A 16,173-nucleotide genomic window follows, 5' to 3' on the forward strand; every position below is an offset into this window, starting at 1 on the left:
ACATACACACACACACACACACACACACACACATACACAGAGCAGGGAGATAATAGCACAGCTGTTCGTGGCTTACAGCTGGTGTTTTTTGTTTGTTCATCCGTCATTCAGGCTGCTGGTTGGGCTGCGTTCCATTTCGCTTCCAGCAGCTTCCTGTGTGAAGGCTTTCCCTCTGGGCTTCAGGACCTTCAGCCACGTCCTCGTTAGGCCACGTCCTTGTTAGGCCCCGCCTCCTGTCTCACCTGATTGGACCCATTTTATCATTAAGCAGAAAACAGGAAGTCAGTGCCGCGTGAAAGCAGAATGTGTTCTCAAACATGCTAATGTAGCTTAACACCCAGACAGCTAGCCTGCCGTTAGCCTCGTTGCTAGCATTAGCGCTGCTTCTGCTTCCATACCTGTCGGTGCTCAACTTCCTGCTGCAGCCCTGCTGGTTGCCTGGCAACAGGAGATGTGACAGAACATGTTGAGAGTGTTGGTGATGAAACACTGCTGATGTTCATCACGTGTGTGCGTGTGCATGTATGTGCGTGTGTGTGTGTGTGTGTGTCTGTGTGTGTGTGTGTGTGTGTGTGTGTGTGTGTGTGTGTGTGTGTGTGTGTGTGTGTGTGTGTGAGAAACAAAGAAGGTGAGAAAGAGACCGGGAGGTGAGAAGTTTGCATTTTCAACGAGTCTCGTATTGAAATGAGTTGGAAAAGAGCTGAAGCTTGTTGGGGAAACAGAAAGAGAGACAGAAAACGGAAGAAGAGTGAAACATTTTTCATTTGTGCTTCAGAGAATTTCGCAGGCGGTGTGCGTCTGAAAACCGACACCACAGAAGAAGAGTTCAGTAGCGCTTCAGCAAATCTACGAATGAGAGACGAGATTTTCAAGCAGCAAAACTAATCGATAGTCACATTGACCGAAATCGACTGCGGTTCACCTAGAAATGAATAGAAATGAATGAATGAAAATGATTATGTTCACCTATTTCTAGGCAAAACAGCACAAATGTTGTTTTATCATTTGGTTAAATTGGGTATTGATCACCTATCAGAAGAGAAATGAAGATGTACAAACATGCATTTAATTTTTCTTGATTGATTGATGAACTTGACTTGACGGGAGCAAGTTGTAACTCAAAGGAGAACGCCAAATCCTGTTTTTACATTTTTATTTTGTAGATATATAAAATCACGTGACGTATATGATAAAAGAAGATGAAGGATCAGAATATATCCTGTAGAAATCCAGACTAAATGGGACGATAATCGTCTTTGACCCAGATGTACGGAGGATAGTTTGACTTGCTGCAGAGAGTGATTCATCGACAGATGACAGATTGAGTGTGAAGAAGGTTTTTGTGTTACAGGAAACTCCTCTCCAGACGCCGCTGAAGTCTTTTTGCTAACTAGCTCGCTGGTATTTAGCGTCTGTGGTAAACTGAGAGGCGATGCTCTCCAGCTGTTGGAGCACTGTGGTCACGACAGGACATGGGGTTGTCTCATCGCTGCCATGTGTGAGCTTTCATCAGGCCGCCTTAGCAGCCGCCCCGAATGGAAACCAGACCACCAACACATGCTGGGAAGGAACGCCATCCATCCAGTCCGTCTGGATCCGACCAGCACACGTTTACCTCCTCATCCTCTCATCCGTCTTCCACATCTGTGACTAAAAGAGATGATTCTCTCTCCAGGCTTCACGGTTCTTCTTGGCTGATGCTTTTTGTTGCGTTATCAGCGGCGGATTGTCTTCTTCCTCTTCATCATTGCAGCAGGAACTTACAACCGTACAATTAATGAATCGATAATATCTGCTTTTAATTAAGCGAGGTTCTGTGTGAGGGAGAGGAGGAAACGAAGGACGCGGCAGACCGTCCTGCTGTTGAATGTCGAAACGGAGGGATGATGGGAACGGATGGGGACGAGACGTTCAAACGCTCGACCCTTCGCTGCCACGTGTCGAGTTGCGGCGCGGGACGCACGGCGTCGTCTTGCATCCGGGGGGGTGGGGGGGTTTCGTCCTCTTGGCTGAGTCGGTAACGGATCTGAGAGGTCGTGTTGAATTAGTCAAAGGAACAGGAGGTGGCTGTGACACAGGAGAGGCTCCACACACCAACAAACACACAGTGTGTGTGTGTGTGTGTGTGTGTGTGTGTGTGTGTGTGTGTGTGTGTGTGTGTGTGTGTGTGTGTGACACCGGAAGACCAGACAATTCAGAAAATTCATCGGGTTTGTCATCATCACTACCCATAGATCTGTTTACACAGATGCAAAGGGGGGAGTGATGAGCGACACCTTTAACCAGAGCCTACAGGTGGATGCTGGGGGTCATAACGGGGGTGGAGATGTCAGCAGGAATGCGTCATGGGGGGGGGGGGGGTTGGTCAGAGTGGGAAATGGGAAATTGTTTCAGCGTAAATAGTCCCTCCGTCAAAATATGGCTGCTGCGTTTGACTCTCGACTGATTCGATCTGGATCCGTTTTTAACAGACAGGTGGATTCTGGAGGCGAGGAAATCAGACAATATCCTGCCAGTCGCTGTGAAATTTTTATTTATCTTTTTTTTATTTTTTTATTGAGGCCGCCGTCACATAATCGAAAATATCTGCTGCAATATGTCCAACCTTAACCTCTTTTATGCTGGAGAATGGCTCCAGGGAAATATTTGGTCCTTTCAGGAGGAAAGTGGGGGATGGGGAGGGGAGGTGGGCCTCTGGGGGGCTGGGGGGTGGGGTTATGGAAACGATACGGCGGATGATGATAGCTTCATTATTCTGTTCCTATATTTGGCTCTCGTGCTTACAGAGGAGACCTCCCCGGCGTTGGCCTACATCCGACCGAAACCTCTCACCTGCACAACCTGTCTGTCTGTGCATGTGTGTGTGTGTGTGTGACGCCTCCTCTGTACTTCTGTAGTCGTCATGGCAACATTAAATTGCTTGGTATACTGTATAAGGGTGTTTCCGATAAGGTCGATGTATAATGAGGTTTGTTTTTTCTTTTTTTTGTCAGCGGGTCGACCTTTCCGAACATTTGTTTGAAAGCGTGAGACGCTTTCTTTTGGTTGCTAACTCTAACTAAAAGCACAAACTGGAGCGGCGTTCTTCCACCGCTGTGTTGAAGTTACGTCGACGACGAGCCTGTATTATAACCAACTAGAGGACGTCTGCACCACCAGACTGCTGGGAAAATGTGATTTATCAGAAACAAAATGATATAAACCGAAGGCCGTAGCGTGACCCTGTGTCAGTAGGACACCACTGCTGCGTGAAGCAGAGTGAATCAGAGGCTGAGGGTGTGTGTGTGTGCGTGTGTGTGTGTGTCTGTGTGTTGGGGAGGGTGAGGACAGAGATGGACAGACTGAGAGTGACACCGTCAGAGAGCCGCTAATCCCAAAGTAAAGTCTATTACTGTGGCAGCTCCGCCCAGAGGAAACCGAGCTGCCGTAAGCCGCTCGGATGGACGGAGAACCGGTCGCCGTGCCGACCTGAACCGGAATGCTGCTCCATTTGACCCGACTGCCATCTCTCACGTGTCATTTTAACCTGCTAAGTCCCACCATGTGCAACGTGTGTGTGTGTGTGTGACAAAATATATGTTTTTGTTATATTGTCATTTTTCTTTTGCTTTTGCGTTCGTATTAAAATGATGCAAAATGAGCTCATTGTCAATATAAATGAATAAATAATCCTTATTGGAATGTATAAAATGATATTATTGTCAACCTAAAAGCTAAATATATATAGAAAATACAGGAACGACTGTCATGAATAAAGTTTAGCCATGTTGACGCGAGATGCAGAACTGGCAACTTAGCAAAAGAGACAAAACTAGCATCGCGTTTGAATGTAAGATAGAGCATCATCATCATATAGTGTAACAGCAGAGCAGAGTGCGTGCCATCCTGTGTGACAAAGGCTCATGTTACACTCCCTAAGTGGATGTCTTGGCACAGCAGGCTTGGAAGCAAATGAAATATAAGGAGCTTTGAAGTGATGGGAAATTTAAATGCTGCCGGTTCCTACAGGCTGAATGAGTTCAACACGCCTGGAAGAAAGATCGGTCAGTGAATAAACGCGTGTCGACATTGTTGTGTAATGTTTCAGTCCTGATGACTCAGCAGCTGTACATCTCGTCTAACTGGACCCGGTTCCTTCGGTTCTAGTCTGGACAGACACCTGTGTGCCTGTAGACAGAACACTGGGTAAAGTTCCCCGTCAGAAAGACGTCTGTCCAGCCTTTCTCTCTTCAAAACAGCTCTAAATACTTTCCCTTCTCTCAGGAGAGCAGCAGCGGTCGGAACGGTGTTCATTTTAATCCACATTGATCCCGGAGTTCATTTTATACTCCCACCCGAACAGCAATGCTTTCATGCGAAGTAGCCAATAGATGAGTTGGAGTTGGAGAGGTCGTCTCACTCTCAGTGGGTGGGAGACACCCCCCCCGCCCCACCCCATCACAGGCTGGCGTATCTGTGTCCACAGCTCTGATTTAGGGCCTCGGTGGGACTCTGAGAAGACGACTCGGCATGTGGCAGCGAGAGGTCAGCAGCGACAGAATCACATTGGCAGATGTTAAAGATAAGGGGGGGTGGGCAGGGAGGGGCCAGATTGATTGATGGACAGAGAAGGGAAGAGATGAAAAGGAGAGGAAGAGGCCAGAGAAGAAGATATAACGTGATGGAAGACAGAAATTAAACTGATGATCAACAGCAGAGACTGTTCTCTTTGACTCAGAGTGTGACAGGAAGCTGATGTACGGTTGTCATGTGATCTCTGGTTTCTTGTCATTTTGCTTGAACTGATAGAACTTTAATAGAAACAACCTGAGCCATTAGGATGGGATGAAAACTTTCTCAGTCGTGTGCGTTGGTGAAAGATGGCTTTTTTTTAAAGCTGTATTGTGAAGAGAACGAGGCGCAGACATCTGATGACAGGGTAACCAAGAAGCCCCAGAAAGCAGTGTTCAGACTCAAGACTGTGACTCACGGAGAGAACTTTACCTGTCATTAAACAGGACATCAGAGCTCGTGTCGCACAAGCAGACACAGAAATGAAAGCAACGCGTCGCTGTCTGTCCCTCCTGCCGGCTTCATTTGCAGTCATTGATTGTGCAGCCGAGCTAAATGACTGCCTACCCGCTGCACGCACATAACCAGCGTCTGTATTGACGCGTCAGAGGGAAAGCAGCGCCGCTATTCTGTGTCAATGAACATTGCTATAGCGAGTAAGTATTGCATACAAGACATACAAGTGTTTAGTTTGGAGGTTGGAATGAAGATTGTATTTGGTTTTGATTATCTTAATACAGTATGTTAGAGAATTGGTCTCCAAACCTTTTCCTGTAAGGGCTACGTAACTTTTCCCTTCTCTGATGGGGGGCCGGGGTCAGTTGGTAACAGAAAAACTGTGACGATCGCAGGGATGCCCAATGTAAACATTAATTGTCTTCCAGAAAGCTACACATAACCAAATATTAATAAACCTTTCCGGGATCTTAACAGAAAAAAAGTCATGAAATAAATAATAACACTATTAATAAAATAAATAACACTATTTATTAAATAGATAATAACCACGGTGTTTTCCTGTTACTGTTTAGTGGGCCGTGCCAAATGTGGAGGCGGGCCGCATTCGGCCCGCGGGCCGTAGTTTGGGGATCACTGTGTTATGGTATTGTCCAGATCTCCAACTTAAGTAGACAGTTACAAATAAATATCAAAACCTTCATAATTAAACTTTGAACCTTAAAGATTTGTCCTTTGTGTATGTGGTCCAAACGTGAAGCTACAGCCAGCCGGTCTCAGTCCAAACGTAATAAAAACTGCCTTCAAAGAGTTCCCTTCTCTGGACCAAGGTGTCTCAATGCCAACTTGGTCATTTCCACAACATCGAACATAAAGTTAGTGATTGTTCTCTGTACTTGTTCTTTAAATAATGTACTTGAACACTTGATCATGATCGAATGAAAAAACTGCAAACACACATACTCTAATAATTTCTTTCCTTGTAATGTAGTTTGTTATATTTTCCTAAGTATAACAATAGTAAATGTTGGACTGGATGCATATGAGAGAACGGTGTCCTCCTCTCACTATTACCTCAATCCGCTCCTCTTCTGCATAACCGTCTGTGCGAGTGATCCTACATCCACCGTTACTTTTTTTTTCACCTCATCTTTCTCTCCAGACGGCACGCTTCAAATCCCTCGTTCCTCCCACTTCCTTTCTTCTGGACTCCATGTTCTCTCCGGCCATCCGTTCATCCATCCATCTATCTGTCCCTTTGTCCATCCTTCTCCCTTGGGCCATGTGGACAGTTGGAGGGCTTTGTGTTTGACACGTGTGTTGGCAGGAGGAGGCACGCACATGCACACACACAAACACACACACACACACACACACACCCACAGGGTGAACCCACGTGCACACACACTTTCAGCTTCTATTGTAGGTAAGCTGCTCAGCTGTGAGGCCTCTAGTACGTATTTTGAGTGTGTGTGTGTGTGTGGCGAGGACAGAGCCCCCATTGTCCTGCAGATTAACTCACACACACACACACACACACACACCCACACACACACATATTCCCCAGACCCCATGGGGTCCCTTAAGTGTGAATGTGCCTTGAGGCAGAAAATCAGGGGCCAATTTACGGCAGGAGTCTCAAAGAGAAGATGGGGGGATGTACTCCAGGCTAATTTCTCTGTTGGAAGATTTAATGTCAAAGTGTATCTGGTTTCATGCTCAGGAGTGTAGAAGTGAATCCAAAGCCCTTTATTTGACAGCACAATGGGCAAAAACTGGGAAAGAAATTACTTCGGTGCTGATTTGCCATCACATGTATTCAGGATGGGGCCTGGTGGACCGGCGGCGCAAGTCAGACAAAAGGTTTGCAGGCTGCAATAAAAGCGCCCAGAAATCTACTGGAGCAGTTTAGTTCTGTCTGCTGATTTTTGGTCTTACTTGTATTTTGCATAAGTCAGTGCAAAGTCAATTCAATCAATTTTGGGGATCACTCATTCGAAGCAAAGCTACCCAAAACTAAAACCCCAAAAAGCCTCTAATCCATCAACATTAGGCGGGGCTGAGATTGTGGGCTTGTACTTTACATGCAAATTAAACTATAAATTAGCAGCAGAGAACTAATGAGCCCAGTCTCAATATTCTCCGAAGTCCAACTTGAGAATGGGCTCGCTGTCTTCACAACCGATCCGTCACTATCAGTGGTGTTGTGAGGCTGCATCTCTTGTGTTTTTATATATCAAGATATTCACCATCCTTTTCTGGGATGGTGGGAAGAAAGTTTAAATGGTCTAAGAATTGATGTGGATTAGACAATAGGAGTGTTAGGATTATAACAATTTTCCCCTCCACACAATTTCTTTAAATATGGACAAAAATCATAATTTTACAGGGTAAAATATGACACCAAACTTTTAAACCAGGTCTGACCTCGTGGCAACACGACTTTTGCAGGAACAGAGTCTCAGATTCCTCACCAGATTTGTGGCCCTGCTTCAAAGCCCCCTCCTCCAAACCCTACCTGTGTGTATTTTGTTAAGCCCACAGTGACTGCTTACATTCAAAACCATTGACCTACATTGGCTGGTGTCTAGAATAACTGCTAGGCTGCCGTTTGGTGCATGAACTCCAAGGTAAATATACCGGGTTGTGTGCGTGTGCGTTTTGTGTGACGGTGTATGTCTCTGTGAACATTTTAATGGTTCTGTACCACTTTCCCGCAGACAGCTCAAGTAAATTAGATTTTGAAGTGCAGATGTGATGTAAGAGTTCAGTAATGATATAGCGATAGGGGGAGAGTAGTGTTATGATGAGTCTGGTTCCCTGGTGGTCACTGCAATCCTGGGAAAAGGAAGTCTACACAGGAAGTGAGCCGGCTGGGCGTCAGTCCGGCGTGACTGTGTACACTGTACTCTGCATAAGTAGTGATGCATATGCTTGCATACACTCTCTCACACTCCTGCATAAGCGTTAACTCAATCTGAGGGGCAAAGTCCTAACAGTGAAAGAAAAAAAAGATGGAGGAATTGTTCGATTTAAAAAAAAAAATCTATGGATACTCTGTCAAACGTGAATCAGATTAAGATAAATTTCCTCATTCGGAATTTTATGCTGTCAACACAATAGAGTCAGGAACAAAAGACCTCCAAAACAGCTGATTGAACCATTCCATGGGTACAAAGGTTCATAGGTGTAGATATTGGTGATCATGATCATTGATAAATCTCCTTAGGATCATCTCTGAAGGACTCGGACATTCACAAGCAAAGATTGGGGGAAGTTCACATCAAATCTGTGTGAAATAAGGGTCCAGCAGTTCAACTTTTCTTAGTCGACAAAGTTGGTATTTTTCACTATTTGGACAAGATGGTTTGGTGCCTAAGGGCAACCTGTGAATCTGTGAAGGCTCCGTTATTCCTGAATGATGGCAGGAAGATGTGTTTTTCAGAGGCGCTTCTATTCCAGAAGACAATGAAGCCACCAAAGTGGTCTGTCTAGCAGACTGGACTTACCACCCCCCCAATTGGAAATTGGTGACACACTATTAATCACCAAGAAGGAAGAGTCCTCAAACCGCTGAGCAACTGAAGTCGTACATCAGTCAAGGGTCAAAAGGACAGAATTCACTTTAAGACCAAATCAATTAGTTTTAAGTCTACAAAGGTCAATCAATCCATCAATCAGCTTTTATTTGTAAAGCGTTTAATCACATCAGCAGACATTTCAAAGTACTTTTACAGACAGAGAAACCCAACAGAACAAAGGTGTTTAAATGGATTATATAGGAGAATTATATTTACTGTCTCTGCTGTCACCTCAGAGGGCAAACTGATCTTTAAATCTCTGGACTCTTGACTTTTTCTTCCATGTTCCAGCTATTTGGTATCAGCAGCGATCACGCTCGCTTGACTTCCCTGTCTTTCTGACTGAACGATGGTGCCGCAACAACTAAGCGCTGTCAAATAGACGAGTCATTACATCATTTTGGAGCCAAGTTCTGCAGGAAGGTTGGCAAATACCGTACTTGTGGTGATGACAGGAGGGACCAGAGGGCAGTAGAACAGAACACTGGTTCTCACCTCCATTGAACAGTTCAGGGAAAGAGTATTTATCCTACAGCGTTCTGTAAGGACTCTTTACACGTGTAGTTTCAGAACTCTACCTGCACACGTGTAGGCTGTGTGTTTGCGTCTACCTGGGAGTCTTTGTCTGACGTAGAGGTGGGGGTTGGTTTGCTTGGTGAGAGCTCTAGGAGTCAGGAAGGGGGAGGGAAAGAAAGAGGGAGGGAGGGAGGGAGGGAGGGAGGGAAGGAGGTGAACTGGGTGTTTCTCTCAGCTGCCTGCTGCTCTGCTTGTTGTCAGGGGATCGACTTTCAGCCCTTCATCTCTGTCTCGGAAAGACTGAAGTGGAACTGAAACTGGAGTGGGCTGAGAAATACTCTGTGGAGGACATTGTGACGGCACTGTCGTGGAAACACTCTTTAGAGTTGGAGAAGGGGTGTTTTTGGGGGGAGGAGGTGATGGTGTTGGTGTTGGTGGAGGGGGGTGAGGAAGAACTGATAGCCTCAGGACAGATAAGCTCCAGGGAAGGGATAGAGGGAGGGAACAAGGGAGGGAGGTGGAGGGAGAGGTGGGCAGCCCTCGGAGGACAGAGGGAGTCTCTCTCATTCTCTCTCAGCCAGACTTGCCGGCTGCTGATGTCTTCTTCCTCCCATCTGGTAGGGTATTCTCTCTCTTTCGCGGTCTGCTGGCAGTGGGCTGGAGGACTTGAGATCCGATCTGGACAAGAAGTGAACGGCAGAACAAGAGAACCGCTGGATTTTTCCTGTAAGTAGCTGATGTGTTGTCTCTCTGTACGAGCTTCTGTAAGTGAAGTCAGGTTTTCACCCTCCTCCTGTATTCCAGATGAGCACACACACACACACACACACACACACACACACACACACACACACACACACACACACACACACACACACACACACACACACACACACACACACACACACACACACACACACACACACACACACACACACACACACACACACTGCTGTTAACCTTTAAGTATATACTCAGTGTTTTCTCCTGTGGATGCTACCGGGCACTCAGCCTCCCTCCATCCCTCGCTCCCCCGCTCTTATCTTGTGTTGACTTTAATTCTCTTAATGGTCTGGAGGCCCCAGCTGGCCAGCAGGGATACCCCTGAGTGTGTGTGTGTGTGTGTGTGTGTGTGTGTGCTTTTGTTGGGTAGAGATAGAGCGTTGTTGAGTTGTGGGATAAGCGACCCCAGGCTTTCCCCCGCTCACACACAATAATAGGATAGATGTTGCTTTCTATTTTTAAACGCTCTGTTTGTCTATATGCTCCAATCTCCTTTAATCTGAAGCGCCTCTGCAGCGCCTGTAGAAACGTTCCTCACAGGTTTGCTGGTATCTAAAGTGTGTTTGTGTGGTTCATCCCGGGACACGGCAATAGCAGCGTTCCTCTCTGACTTATCTTCTGTTTTGTCAGCTGCTGACCTCTGTGTCTCTCTCTGTCAATCTCTTACATTGTTTGTGTTCTCTTTATTTCTGCCAAATCTATACGGCTGCTCTCCACCGCAACCTCTACCTGTTTTTCTATAGGCAGTGCAATTTCTGCATCGTCTTTTCTGTCTTTTTCTGGTTGGAATTTGAAAACTGTGTGTGTATAGGTGTGTGTGTGTGTGTGTGTGTGTGTGTGTGTTCAAATTTGTGTGAATGTACTGTAAGTCCCCCTGTTAAATGTCCTGGCACAGTACCCTTTGTTCCGAGCAGTTTCACCCTAGTGAGAGAGACAATTACCCCAATCGCACCCGCGTGTGTGTGTGTGTGTGTGTGCGTGCGTGCGTGCGTGCGCGTGTGTTTGTGTGTGTGTTCATACTTGTGTGGATGTAAGTCCTTGTGTTAAATGTCCTGGCACACTAGCCTTTGTTCCACAAAGCTGTTTCACCCTATAGTGAGAGTCAATTACCCCAGTTGTGTGTGTGTGTGTGTGTGTGTGTGTGTGTGTGTGTGTGTGTGTGTGTGTGTGTGTGTGTGTGTGTGTGTGTGTATCATAAAGATAAATTTTTAAATACTTCTGTTTTGTGATTTTATCAAGTTACCAAAGTACCTTAAATTGGATCTGTGATGTCTTCATTGACAGGAAATGACACAGGCTTTCAGTCATAAGCTTAGGTCATCAATGATTGAATTAACACCAGGAACGGGTATTGATTTTAAAATACTCATCTATTAATAACATTCTAAATGTGTAATTAGCGTGCATGATTTTGATTTTGTCATAAAAAAATTTTTCTTATTTTTTGACGGCCCTTGGTTGTGATTCCATGCCCCACCAGTAGGTGGCAGTAATACACCTGCAGGCTGTTTACAACCGCGATTAATGGTGATGAAGAAGAACGAGCGAGGCGATCCATAGAAACATGAAGAGACGAACATATCAGGTGGACTCCTTTGAAGAAAGAGGTCCTTCCATAGTTCAGTAGCTAGCAGATGGTTAAATATGTTAGCAGAAAAGCTAACTTTGATGTTAGCTGTGCAGAATAAACAACGACTCATCTAAAAGATAGTAGCTAAAGAATGTTGAATATTAAATGGCAATTGTTAATCAATATTGAAATTGCTTGAAATTCCTGTCCCTAGTTGGCCTGTTTCGCTCACAGTACAGTTATCCCTCGTTACTCGCGGTTAATGCGTTCCAGGAACCACACGCGAATAACGAATTCAGCGAGATAGCAACAAACTATCTTATTATTTACTGTAATTTAAATGCTTATGAACCCTCTCCATACTGATATTAAACCACCTTCTATCTATATTACCTTTTCCCACACTCTGATTGGCCGTTTGAAGCACTCTTGTGTCTGACAAAAGTACACTGTGTTCAGAGACTACCTACCTCTCGTGACTACCTACTAAGAATCCGCGATGATGTGAAGTTGTTCGTGTTGATGTGCGAATGCACGAGGGATTATTGTATTTCTGTGTCGCGTACCTGCTAGCATAAACTTGTTAACTAAAAAATAAGCAACAAAAAAGATTTAGGGTTTTATTTGTTCTGGATTTTCTACTTTTATTGTTTGCTTTTGAGTTGTTTCAGTCTGTAGCAATGCTGTCCCCGACCATCTGTAGCGCTAGTGCTAGCGTTTGCGCTGATCCATGCACTTATAGAAGCTAGAAAGAGAGCTATCAGCTCACCAAACTTTATTACAAACAAATCAAATTTGCTCCTGAACACATAATAGATGAAAAATGTGATTATCACTTAATCATGGCGCTTTTTTATTTTTTTTACAAAAAGGAAATTCTGGGCTTGCGTTAGACCCGTGTGGGCGTGACACATTTCATCACACTCTTGTGCAAGCGCTCCAAATGTTAAACGACGGAGGCAGCGTCGGTGCGTCATGTTCACATTGATTCAGTTTCATTAATGCTGGGGTAGTGAGTCCACCTGAATCTACTGCTACCCCAGGGAGCTGTATGGATGGCACTGCCAGGGCCCTCCCCCTGTGTGTGTGTGTGTGTGTGTGTGTGTGTGTGTGTGTGTGTGTGTGTGTCCATGTGTGTATCCATGTGTTTCCCTGTGTGTATCCATGTGTGTGTGTGACAGAGATGAATAGGTTTTGTGAAGGAGTGCTCAATCACTGACTCCCTTTAGGGCACCAATAGATTTCAAGATGTCAAAACAAATGTACTGTATATAAACTACATATTATTATAATATATAATCACACATATATTAATTATTAAATCTTTCTGTATACAGTATTCTATATTTTATTATATTTAATCACATATATTTTATTTTATTGCATATTTTGTTAGATTAATTTGCATATTTTAACCCAATCATATTTAAACATCCTCCCACCTCCAAAAGCATGTGCTTCAGGTTGATTGGCCGTTCCCAAATTGCCCGTAGGAGTGAGTGTGTGTGCATGGTTGTCCATCTTTGTGTGCGACTCAGCGGCACACTGGCGTCATGCCCGGAGTGTCCCCCGCCTCACGCCCTATGCCAGCTGAAGTAGGCTCCAGCCCCCCGTGACCCGCCACGGCGGATGAAGCGGCAGAAGATGAATGAATGAATGCATGAATGAATAGTTTATATAATTAATTATATTTATTATTATATTTATTCCATTGTGAGTTTTTCCAGGATTGTGCTGCCGTTCTTCAGATGTTAACAGAAGAAGGAAGAGACAGAAAAGTGATGTACCATCAGCTGCATGAAGGTCATTCCGGCCAGAGTACAGGAATAGTCAATTTCATCCTGGTGTGAATCTTTCTGTGCCTGTCAGTGAACGTCGACACTAGTGTGTAACTGCGTGCGAATCTGCATGGGTTTGGTATTTTTGCAGATCCTGCTTTAACGGCATGCTGAGCTTGCATGAATCATCACACGGTGGACGTAGACGTTTAAAACCGATGGATGAGGTGCTGCCTCTGCAGCAGCTTCCCTAGATTTACTGCTGGAGTAAAAGGTGGAGAGACAGAGAAAGACAGACAAGCCGGGGAGACGAATGGATGGAGGAGGAGGGATGAACAAATCGAGTAGAAAGGACAGAAAGGTGGTTAAAAAAGGAAGCAAAAAAAAAAAAAGTCACTCCTACAGAGAGAGACAGTGATGAAAGAGAGGCTATATGTCTTTGTGCTGCTGCCTAATAAGTCCAGGGAGTCGGTGTGGGTGCGTCTCTGCTGCATAATGTGTTTAAAGTTTGGAGTCGGTATTTTGATGTCCTGTAAAGAGCCAGATGGTTCGCTTTACTCGCTCCTGCATATTCAGCTACCCAGGGATTCCCTCAGTGGGAATGAATGTCAGTAATGTAGAGAGGCTGGTAGTTTGTTTAATCTAGCGGCTACAGCTGTTGCTACGAACAGGCTTTATATAAATGTGTGTGTATGTGTGCTTTCATGGGAACTCCATTTTACACACAAGTGGTACCCAAATGTCCACCCCCCCACCCCACCCCAAGCAGGGGAAAGTGGAAGAAGTGACCCTTTTGTGATTCACATTTCAGACGTCAGAGGAATGAGGCAAAGTCGCTGTAATCTGGTGTGACAGTTAAGGTTCGGATAAAGTCAGGCTGACTTAAGACTGGTTACGTAATGTGAAAAGTGCATTGCAGTACAATACATTAAAACAAGGGTTTGTAAACCTGTTAATAAGAGAAGGACGGAATCAATTTGGTTTCCCCGTTGAAAGTAAAATCTGGACCAACTTGTGAACCGCTGGACAATTTTTGCGTAAACTCACTCAAATCAAAATACACTGGACTAATTTGGTTAAGAAAATCTCATAAAACTGATCAGAAAAAGACATAAAACCTCCATGTGGGTCTTGTTGCGTCACCTTGGATCAGCTGTTATCACTCCAAGGGGCTCTTAAATTCCTTAAAGGAATGGTTTGACATCTTTATTTACTGCTATTACTGAGAGTTGATAAAGATGTCAGTATCAGACAGTGCCAGGCGAGCTGCTGACACCGTTTCCCGTCGTTTTGCTACGCTAACTGGCTGAAGGCTTGACCGGAATGTTGAAAAGAGAAATCTCTATCCTCTCCTTTTGCTCTCAAAACATCCCTTCAGGTTATCTCTAAAACCTCCATGATCATTTGACTGGATGTGACTGAGTGGAACATGAACATGTGCTAAATGATTGTGTAACCGTTAATCTTCATCACTTGTGGACTCGTAGGGCACTGAGTGTCCCCGACTGACCCCTCTCCAAAAAACACATCGTACAGTTTTCATCACCAGCTTGAAAAGTTCTGATTTAAACGATGAACAGAACGCTTTGGATCCTTTTGGGGGAGGGATGTGATTTCTGGCCTGAGGGTGGTGGTGGTGCGTGAATGAGAGGCTCCTCAGCTGTTCCCTCATTGTTTTAAAGTCAAAAACACAATCTGAGGAACACAAATGTGCATTTCACACACACACACACACACACACACACACACACGCACACACACACACGCACACGCACGCACACACACACACACACACACACGCTTTTTAGTGAGCGCAGCGCATTAATGGTGCAGCAGGAGAAGTCAGATGAAGCCGGCCCACACACCATGTGTGCACCTGCTAATTTATGGCCTCCAGTCATCCACCTCCAGTCAAAGACACTGTTGTCATTTAATATTTGCAAAGTGACAATGATGCTGCAAATCACAGTTCAGATGAAACCATTAGTCAGCAAATTCACCACACCGAACAATTATTTTCAGAATCTGTAATCTGTCTAAAAGTAATGCCAGACTAGGTTCGGTTTCTTTTTAAAAGAAGAATTCACACAGAAATTAAAATTGAAACTCCATTATGATCTAATCACATCCTTCCTTATGGACAGTCAGGTGACATTTTCTAGCCAATAAGCACGCAGCATTCTCATTAAAACTGATAAAGATTGGGATTTATTTTAAAATGGAACAAAACCAGGATAAGAAACAAAAGTAAAACATTTATACAGCTTGATTGCTGGAATCTGAGGTTTAATGAGATATTTTTCAAACCCTTTTTTAAAGATCAACTGTTAAAAAAGTGCTAACATTCACCATCTGTGATGCGGTCGTACAAATTATCTGTCGAGTGTCAAGAAAGTTTCCAGATAGCAGGAAGACAGATTAATCTTCAGTTGATCCCACGGTGGAGCGCACACTGCTAGTTCACGCTTTAGCATAGCATCTGGAGCTGTAAGAACATCAACATTGACATAACGTGAAGGTAAAGCATATAATAATCAACATATGCATATATAATGACATAAATGTCATTGTAGAACGTGTCTGTGCAGCATGAGATCCCTCTTTGTTTGTCTGACCCAGCTGAAAGTACAGTACGAAGCTGGGCTAATGAGTGTGGTCGCTCCTAAAGGAGTTGGCTGTAGAAGAAAACCGAGCTGGAGGAAGACGAAGGGAAAGTAAACAACAGATGGCTGAAACATGTTGCTGCTATTCGCAGTAGCAGACGCTGCGTCAGCCCACCACCAGCCTCCAGAGGGGCTAGTAGCCGGTGGCTCCCACCAAGACAGGGGGTCAGGGATCAAGAGTGTCTGTGGTGACAGCCCAAAACACCAGACTGTCACATGTTGGGACGCGCGCACACACACACACACACACACACACACACACACACACACACACA

The 16,173-nt window shown here is 44.8% G+C and overlaps 1 protein-coding gene across 5 annotated transcripts in view; it reads left to right on the top strand.

The window, feature by feature from the left end:
- Positions 1-16,173, top strand: part of LOC137612326 (SPRY domain-containing SOCS box protein 4-like) — a 44,984-nt gene that overhangs the window by 7,305 nt on the left and 21,506 nt on the right. For 2 of the 5 annotated variants that reach the window (XM_068340802.1, XM_068340803.1), the window contains exon 1: positions 9,297-9,830. The exons of 2 other annotated variants lie outside the window; for them this stretch is intronic. The gene's annotated coding sequence lies outside the window, so the exon portion shown is untranslated. Of the gene's footprint in view, positions 1-9,296; positions 9,831-16,173 lie in introns of those variants that run through there. One more of the 5 variants, XM_068340804.1, reaches the window with a different exon arrangement.

Source organism: Antennarius striatus, chromosome 18 (genome assembly GCF_040054535.1).
Source record: "Antennarius striatus isolate MH-2024 chromosome 18, ASM4005453v1, whole genome shotgun sequence".
In the NCBI taxonomy this organism is placed as follows: Eukaryota; Metazoa; Chordata; class Actinopteri; order Lophiiformes; family Antennariidae; genus Antennarius; species Antennarius striatus.